Source organism: Melospiza melodia, chromosome 6, assembly GCF_035770615.1.
Source record: "Melospiza melodia melodia isolate bMelMel2 chromosome 6, bMelMel2.pri, whole genome shotgun sequence".
Lineage (NCBI taxonomy): Eukaryota > Metazoa > Chordata > Aves > Passeriformes > Passerellidae > Melospiza > Melospiza melodia.
In genome coordinates this window covers 60,707,354-60,715,355 of record NC_086199.1, presented here as the reverse complement: position 1 = coordinate 60,715,355, position 8,002 = coordinate 60,707,354, and positions in this window count along the sequence as shown.

Here is an 8,002-nt window from a genome sequence, read left to right as displayed (position 1 = left end):
TGCTCCCCAGCACAGAGCAGCACCAAGTGGGTGGCCACAGGCCCTGCAAGAATGAAGGCAGGCAGGAAATGAACCTCCAGACAGCATTCCTTGGCAGCAGAGGGCTGTGCTGAAAGGAAGGCACAGCAGCCCTGGGCTGTGGCAGGGACACAGGAGCCTCCAGGCCGTGCGGGGATCACCGCAGCCGTGTTGCCGTGGCGCAGTGCCGCTGGAAGCGTGTGCTGGGCTCTCGTTGATGCCTCAATGGCCATGGGCTGCTTGCACACTGCTGCAGGACCAGCCACCGGCTGTGGTGGCATTGCCGTGCTCGGGCATCCTCTGTGCGTCCCTTTTCCAGCTCTGTGGAGAAGCTGGGGCGCGGTGCTGCGGGCTGGTTTCAGCACAGCGAGCATCCCCGCCCGCGGAGCCGCACGGAGCCAGGGGAAAGTGCTGATCCACCCTGAGCGGCTTTGGGATCGGATTGGGCAGGAGCCTGCCCCGGCAGGCTGGGCGTGGGAGGGCTGCTGGAGCAGATGGTTGGCATTCCCAGAGTGCGGAGATGCTGGCTGTGTGCAGGCGGGAGGAGGATGGGCACAGCGTGGCAGCCTGCAGGCTCGCCCAAACTCACTGGCTGAATTACAGCATGATCCAAAGAGCACATCTCATCAATTTTCTAGGCTTTGTCTACTCTCTTTGATACTGACAGGTAAAAGGCTGTCAGTTGAACAAATATATACCTAAATCTCCTTTTCTCCCCTACCTCCCCCACTAGGCTCCCAGAATTACATGACTTCCTTAAAAAAATCAGAATTTACCATCTGGTGTGCTTCTAATTGCCTTTCTGTCTGCTAAAACCCGAATTTCTGTTTCCAATAATCTTTTTTATAAGTGAGGAACTGTTTGTTCACCAAGTCCCAGGACTCCCGAAAGCGGAGCTGTAAGGAAAGCTTCAGCAATGGCTCAGCCCTGGTAGCACTGAAAGGAAGCAGAGAGGAAAAAACCTGCCCTGAGAGGGTGAGCCAGGAGGCAGGGCTGGAACAGTGGCCCCATTGTTTGACCTCTGCTGGAGCCCGTGGATGTGGCTGCATGTCCCAGGGAGCAGTGTGTTACAAATACATAGTTCGTGGTGTGCACACCAATCACATCACAAGGTAATTGCTTAATAGAGCTGTGCAAGTAGTGGGAGTTGTGAAATAGGTTAAACAAAAAGAAATATCGACTCTCTAAAGTTCAAAGCTCTGCTCATATGATCTGGTTTTAGGAGAGAAAGAAATAGGAAGTTTAGAGATGAAGAAATAATTCACTATCAGCAAGATAATTTTGATAGAGGCTGTGGCTATACTCGTTTCTGTTTCTGAACAGTAAGTTTATACCCACTTAAAACTCTAGGTATCTAATGCATTGAGGGTCTGATTTTGCAGAAAATACTGGTGCAAAATATCTATTAAAGTCAGGGCACTAAAAAAAAAATACAAATCTTTAGGACCATTGATACAATAGCAGGGGATGAATTGGATCCACAGAGTTCTTCACAAGATCCATAGAGCTGGAGGTCCTTAGCTAATAAAAATATAATTATTTTAATCTAAAATGTCTCATCATTGCCATGCTGTTCTGCTGAACACATGACATGGAATTTGGAGAGTGTGAAATAAATGTTAGGATTTTAAAATGTAGCTTAATATATTAATATATATGTCAGTTCTTACATGCAGTTTCATGTATCCTGGAGAGATCAGGTTCTTGGAAATTGGATACTTTATGTCTGGACAGTACTCTCTTTAAATACAGCCTTTTTAAGCTGTAGCACAGTTTCTCTGAAGTTTATTGTCCCCAGATTGACCTAATCTGTCTGGAAACCTCAAGCAGAGTGATAAGCTCTTTATTTCGTATAAAATATGAATGTGGGTGTGTGATCAAGTTGGTAGATGCTTAATATTGGCCAATGTATTAAATAGTTTGTTGCATTTCTAGTACTTATAATTGTACTTATAAAGCTTGCCTGTGATAAAGCAGATTTGAGAAACTCTGTGTCAAGTGAAACAAGTTTCTTTTCCTGTAATTTCTGTCCTTTTGAACATCTAGCTTCTCTGAAATGAGTATAATCACTGCCATCTCCTTCTGGCAAAGAAATACAAAAAACAAAACATGTTTCCCAGCAAGTATTGATAGCCTGCCCAAGTTACCTGAAAATGCCTGTAATCTCAACCTTGTAACTGGACTAAAGATGTCATTAAAGGCCTGCTGTAAAAATAATTGTGCAAGGCCTTTAATATGAAAATTAGTTTGACCTTTGTGCTGGTCCCATTTCCTCACTTTATGTAACTTGCCATTATTACGTGCAAGTAATGGGGAGGAAAAAACCAACATACCCAAAAGTAAGGTCAACCAGTGGACTCTGGACTGCTTCATGGACTGCTTCATTTCCACAGATGGAAAAAATACTTCAGGGTTAAAGATTTGCCTTTGCAATCATTCTGTAAACTGTCGGCACCTAAAAAGAGCCTGAGGGCTGGCCTGGGTGATGATTTTGTTCATGTAGCTGTGGCACTTCCACCAGGGCTCCTTCCACAGTCAACTAAGAGAATTCATTCCATGGGTTCTTCCTTGGGAAGAGCTGAAATTGGTTTCTCTCCCCCTTAGATGGGTTTTCAGCCACTGTCATTTGGAGACCCTTGGAGATGTGTGTGTGTATCCTTGCACACAGAAGACAAGCTTGTTTGACCCGAGAGTGTTTGCACATCTCTTGCGATTAACCTGTGGACCCTCAGCAGCCTCAGACATGACTCTGATGCAATCCATGGTTTTATCTTCCCTTAGAGTATGAGGAGCCCAGCTGTGGGCTCAAGTTAGCCCTTGCCAGTATCCTTTCTACTTCTCTTCCACTCAGTCTGCTTCTAAGTGTCCTTATAAATGGTCAGTTAGGAAAAATACAAACAAAACAGCCAATTCTTCTGGGACATCTTGCTGAAAGACAAACCTCTGTCTGTGGCCTAGATCCAGTGAAGTTTTGAATTATTTAGATCACGTCTTGCAGATCATGCAGGAAACTTGGGTTTGGGAGAATGGTCTTTTAGGTTGAATTAGGTAATGGTCTTTTCTTTAGAACATTTGATGCTGACTAGGGACGGCTGAAGGGCTTTCACCTGCTACTGACTTTTTGATTACATAAACATTCTTAACAGCTGATGGTGACCTTGGGAAATGACAGATCCTAAATGTTGTCCCTGATCAGTTTTTTCCCTCATGCGGTTGTTTGGCAGATTCCAAAGCAGCTGTACAGGCTGTGTGTGCAGCTGCCAAGGTCTGGGCCCTGTGCTGCCCAGCTGCCCTCCTGCCAGGCAGTGTCAGCAGGCATGGCCCAGGGTTGGATTTTTAAAGTTCCATTAAGAATTTTAGTCCTGCTGCATCTAGTGGGAGTTAGATGCGCAAATACTTGCTTATAAATTGTACCAGGTAGTTGGGGAGGCTGCAGACAGAGCCTGGGGCTCTGGCTCACAGCACTGCTCTCTGGAGATGCCATATGGCTCATGCTGCACCAGGATCTGTGGTGTTCCTGCAGGGCAGTTCACCCAGCCCCTTAAAAGTGACAGAGCTATCACCGTGTCAGTCAGCTGAAAGTGAGTAACATGAGCTACTTATCTGATTTATTAGTGTGAGTTAGTGCAGCTAGGCCAGCGCTTCCTGGTGCAGCTCTAGGAAGAAGTCTGGGCAGGAACTTGCCCTGCTGCTGCAGGGAACAGAAAACAGAAATGTGATAGAGCTGTGAAGCCTTGGAGTTTGGAGCCTGGCTTTTGAGATTAACCTTTACGTGAATCAAAGCCATTTCTTGGTCTAACAGTAGTGCCTTGTCAGTGAGATTTGCATGGAGCTGGGAGCAGCTGTGTCTGCATTAGCAACCTGTGTGCCTTAAAGGGGGCTGGACACTGAGCAAACAGTTGATAGTAGGGAGCTGGCATCCTCTTTGTGTCTGTGCTGGAGGTTTTACTTCTGGCAAACTCCAGTCTTGTCCTGTGGACTGACACCCGCTGCTGACTGGAGTTCACCTCTGGTTTAGTTTTAGACCTGCAGCGCTTGCAGACTGCCTCGTCATCTGAGCCAAAGCTCAGTGACCACGGCCACTCGGGAGATTTTGCTTTAAGAGTTTGTCTGTGATGTGATTAAAATGCAAATGCAGCCGGTGCCCAGGAGCTCCGAGCTGTGTTGTGTAACGCAGCAATGTGTGCTGTAGGGCTGTCTAATTATAGCATCAGATTGTGATGGTGGAGAGCTCGATATTTATCACTCAAAAGGGGGTGTGGGTGGTGTTTGGGGGGCAGTAACAGTGGAATGGTGCAACGAGCCGAGGCAGCAGCGCAGGTGCCGGAGCAGGAGGGGTGCGTGCCTCCCTCCGTCCCTCCCTGGCAGGCTGTGTGCAGCCTGGCAGCCGTGGCTCCGGCTGGCACCGGGCACCGCCGGCTGCGCAGGAAGCGGAGCTGTGTTGCATAAAGGGAAGCCGCGGCTGTGAGTCAGGGCTGCCCGGGGGAGGCGTTCTTGCAGGGAAGGAAATGTCAGAGTTCGAATGGAGGGGTTCTGGGCAGGGCTGTGCTGTGCCCTGTAGGATTAAATAGGAATCTGACTAGGGCAGATGAAAAACTGCTTTCTACTCGTCTTTCTGAGCTTTTTCTCACTCATGTCTGTGGGTTTTCCTGTGGTGGAAAAAGCATTGGGTAGTTCTAGACGTGAATTGTGATATTCCTCCTTTCCCAGGAGATGCAGATTAGCCATGGACTGAACCAAGCTGGCAGAAAATCAGCTACTGGATTGAAAAGTGCAGCTTCTCCATCTGATACTTCTTCCAGCACAGGGTCTTCTGAGCACAGTCGGGTTTATGGCTGTTGACACTGACACATTGAACCCTTCTGTGGACAAAGATATCTTGGAGCAAAAGGACGGGGTAAAGCCGTCATGCCTGATGCCAGTTCTGGCTGCCTGGGGCCAGCTGTGTCTGGAGGAGAGCACTGAGCCAAGTCCAAAGTGATAAGAGGCTGCAGAAGGTGCTTTTCTGTGTCCCAGGGCACACATGCCCCAGGAGTGGGGGCTATGTTTGTGAGTGTCTGTGACAGCTCCAGCTGCCCCAGGCAGGGTCTGTGTGCCCGGTCAGCATTGCTCACCCTTCCCTGCTGTCTCCCTAGGAATCCACTATTTCTGAATGTAGGACAGAGCTCCACAGGCCTGTGCCATTCTCTGTGTGGGTGCAGGGCACAGGGGCCTGATTCACACTAGGAATCAGGCTGGGGTGTGGTGTAATTTCCCCAGAAGCAGCTCTCCACACAGAGATTTCTTCTGGCTGGTCTCCAAGGGTACTGAAAGAGTCACTGACCCCATGGAGACCGGGCTGTGCCTTTAGGGAACCTCTGCTCCCACCTCAGGTGGCAGGAAAACTTGCTCTTTCTTCTGTGTCTCCAGATACGGAGTCTGGGATTGGCAGTACTTTGTCCCAGCTCTCATCCAGCTTGGGCATGACAGGGAGCTCTCGGGGAGGGGTTCAGAGCATGTCTGTGGCCTCAGAAACCAGGCTGCCCACACTAAGCAGGGCTGGAGGGTTAGGGATCAAGGCAGGGCTCTGCCAGCCATGCTGCCCTGGGTGAGGAGGGGAGCAGTGGGGATACAAAGTGGAAATTTCCCTGAGAGTGAGATGTCCCTACCTAGCTGTCTGTCATGATACTTATCTGAGCATGGGCTGGCAATGGCTAGCACCACTGAATTTGGGGGCTGGTAAAGGAATGAACACTGCTGTTTTGGGAGTTGGTTTTTCTTCTGCCCCCTCATGTGCTTTGACATGAAGGTGTGTGGCGCACAGTCAGCTTGTCAGTGGTATGGCTGGGGAATGAGGTTGAAGGCTGCTCTCATCAATCTCCTCTCATGAGTGATCAGCACCAATGAAACTGCTGGCAGTCTCTGCTTTCCAGATGGGAATGCCTGGGCCTGGCTGAGATCTGGGATCATCCCCTTTTCTAGAGCTAAAAGGGTTGCCAGTCTTGTGGTGTGAAGTCTAGAAATTGTGGCATACTCCTGGGAAGAAGTATGATGAGGAGGGATTTCCTGCCTCCCTGGGGAAAAATTAATCTTAAATCCCTGTTGGATATCCTGAATAGTTTAGCTGAAGAGGACCTTGCTTAAGGACTGGATCACAGCTCTGACACTGGTTCTGGTTTACCACGGTGGAGTGGTGGTGCTTGCTCCGTGTAAAGTGGTGGTTATCACCTGAGAATGGTAATCACAAACCCGAATGGTAACCCCTGTGTTTGTCTTAGGGCTGTTGTGTGTGTTTGCTTTTGTTAAGGCAAGGTGAGGAGCTGTGCCCAGGGGAGTGGCAAGCCATGGAGAAAGGCAGCTCCATTGCTGCAGCACCCAGGATCCTCATCCAAGACTGAGGTCCCTAAAGAAACATTCCACTGCCTGTTGTAAAACAGCACAAACCAGTTTGGGAGCTCTGCCTGAGGGGTGAGGGAGGCAGAAGGACTGTGAGGGTGCAATTTCCTGAGCTCTGTAGGGCTGCAGGGCAAAAGGAAACATTCTGGTTTTGGTGACATAACATCTCTGTACAGAGAGACATCTTCCCCTGTCCCATGCCACGCTGAAGCATTTTGCACAGAGATGTGCTTCACCTGGTCTGGTTTTGCAGAGCAGGGTGGCTGGTGCTTACCAGCAGAGATGCCTGCTCCTGGCCCAGCAGTCTTTGTCCTGCTGAGTCACACCTGGCAGGGCATTGATGCCAGCCTTGCTCCACGTCCCTGTCCCTGGCTGCTGCTGCTGGTTCCCTTCGTGATCAGCTCGTGACTGGAGCGGAGGGAGCTGTGCCCAGGCTCAGGGGTTGTCACTTAGGGACCATGTGGCTTTACAGCTCTGCATTTATTTCCTTAACATGCTATCTGCAGCTGGGCAAAGGTAGAAATGGGGGGAGTGCTTACAGGGAAGTGGCTGTTGTGGGGCTGTTCAGTTGGAGTAGTCAATTGCGATCATGGGACATGCTGTATGTCAGAGTTCCTGTCAGTGCTCTTTCATCTGGGTCAGCCCATCAGCTGCAGGTGGAGAGGCTGTAGGTGAGGTCAGGCAGGATGCCACCATGCTGCTGTGGTTCATATAACAGGCTGGAACACCCACCTGAGGCCAGCACTCCCTGTGCAGCACCTGGAGAGAGGCAGCCTCTGACCCAGAAAGTCTGGTCACCTCTGGCCAATTCCCAAAGTTTTTGAGTCTTGTCTTTTTAGCAGAAGCTTTAGCTGGGGTGTGCTCCAATGCTTTTCTCTGGAACTTGCAGCCAGGGTCCTGTTGAGATGCGGCAGACAAGGCTTAGGGTTTGGGGGTTGAAGTGCAGAGCTGTGGGTGCACACAGGTGTTTTGGCAGCCAGGTCCTGAGGAGGTTACACAGAAGGGATCTGGGATTCCCAGGCTATGAGGTGCTTGGCCATGGTGTCCAAGTGTGGTGGGGACAGCATTGAGCCAAAGAGGTGATGGGCTGTGGGTGAGCACACAGGGCAGGAGCTCACTTTAGGAGGGTGGTGCAGGGAAGTGGGCATGTCAGCAGTGCTTGAGGCTGCTTCTGCTGGGTGCAGGAACTCTAACAAAGTGATGGTTTGTCAGCATGTGCCTGTGTGTGGACTTAGAGTGGAAGGGGATGGAGTGGGGCTGTGTGGAAGGTGATGCTCTGAGAACAAAACTATGTCCAAGTTTATGGGTATTTGGGGGGAAGCTGCCTTCAGCAGATTCAGATTTAACTTTTGGTTTGTGAGGGCTGTAAGTGAGATAGTAAAGCAACAGGATCTTAGCATGCATGGAGGGCACAGTCTAAGTCCCGGACACTTTTTCCTTGGGGAAATGCTGACACCCGAACCAGTGCAGTAGTTTGGCTTTTTCACAATGGAGAGGAAGACCAGAGGGCTGTCAGGTTTTTGAGGGGATGGAAATGTTTGTGGAGGGACACACAGCAGCTGAGAGCATTGTGCAATGCCAGCAAGGAGCCCCAGCCTCGGGTGCATTC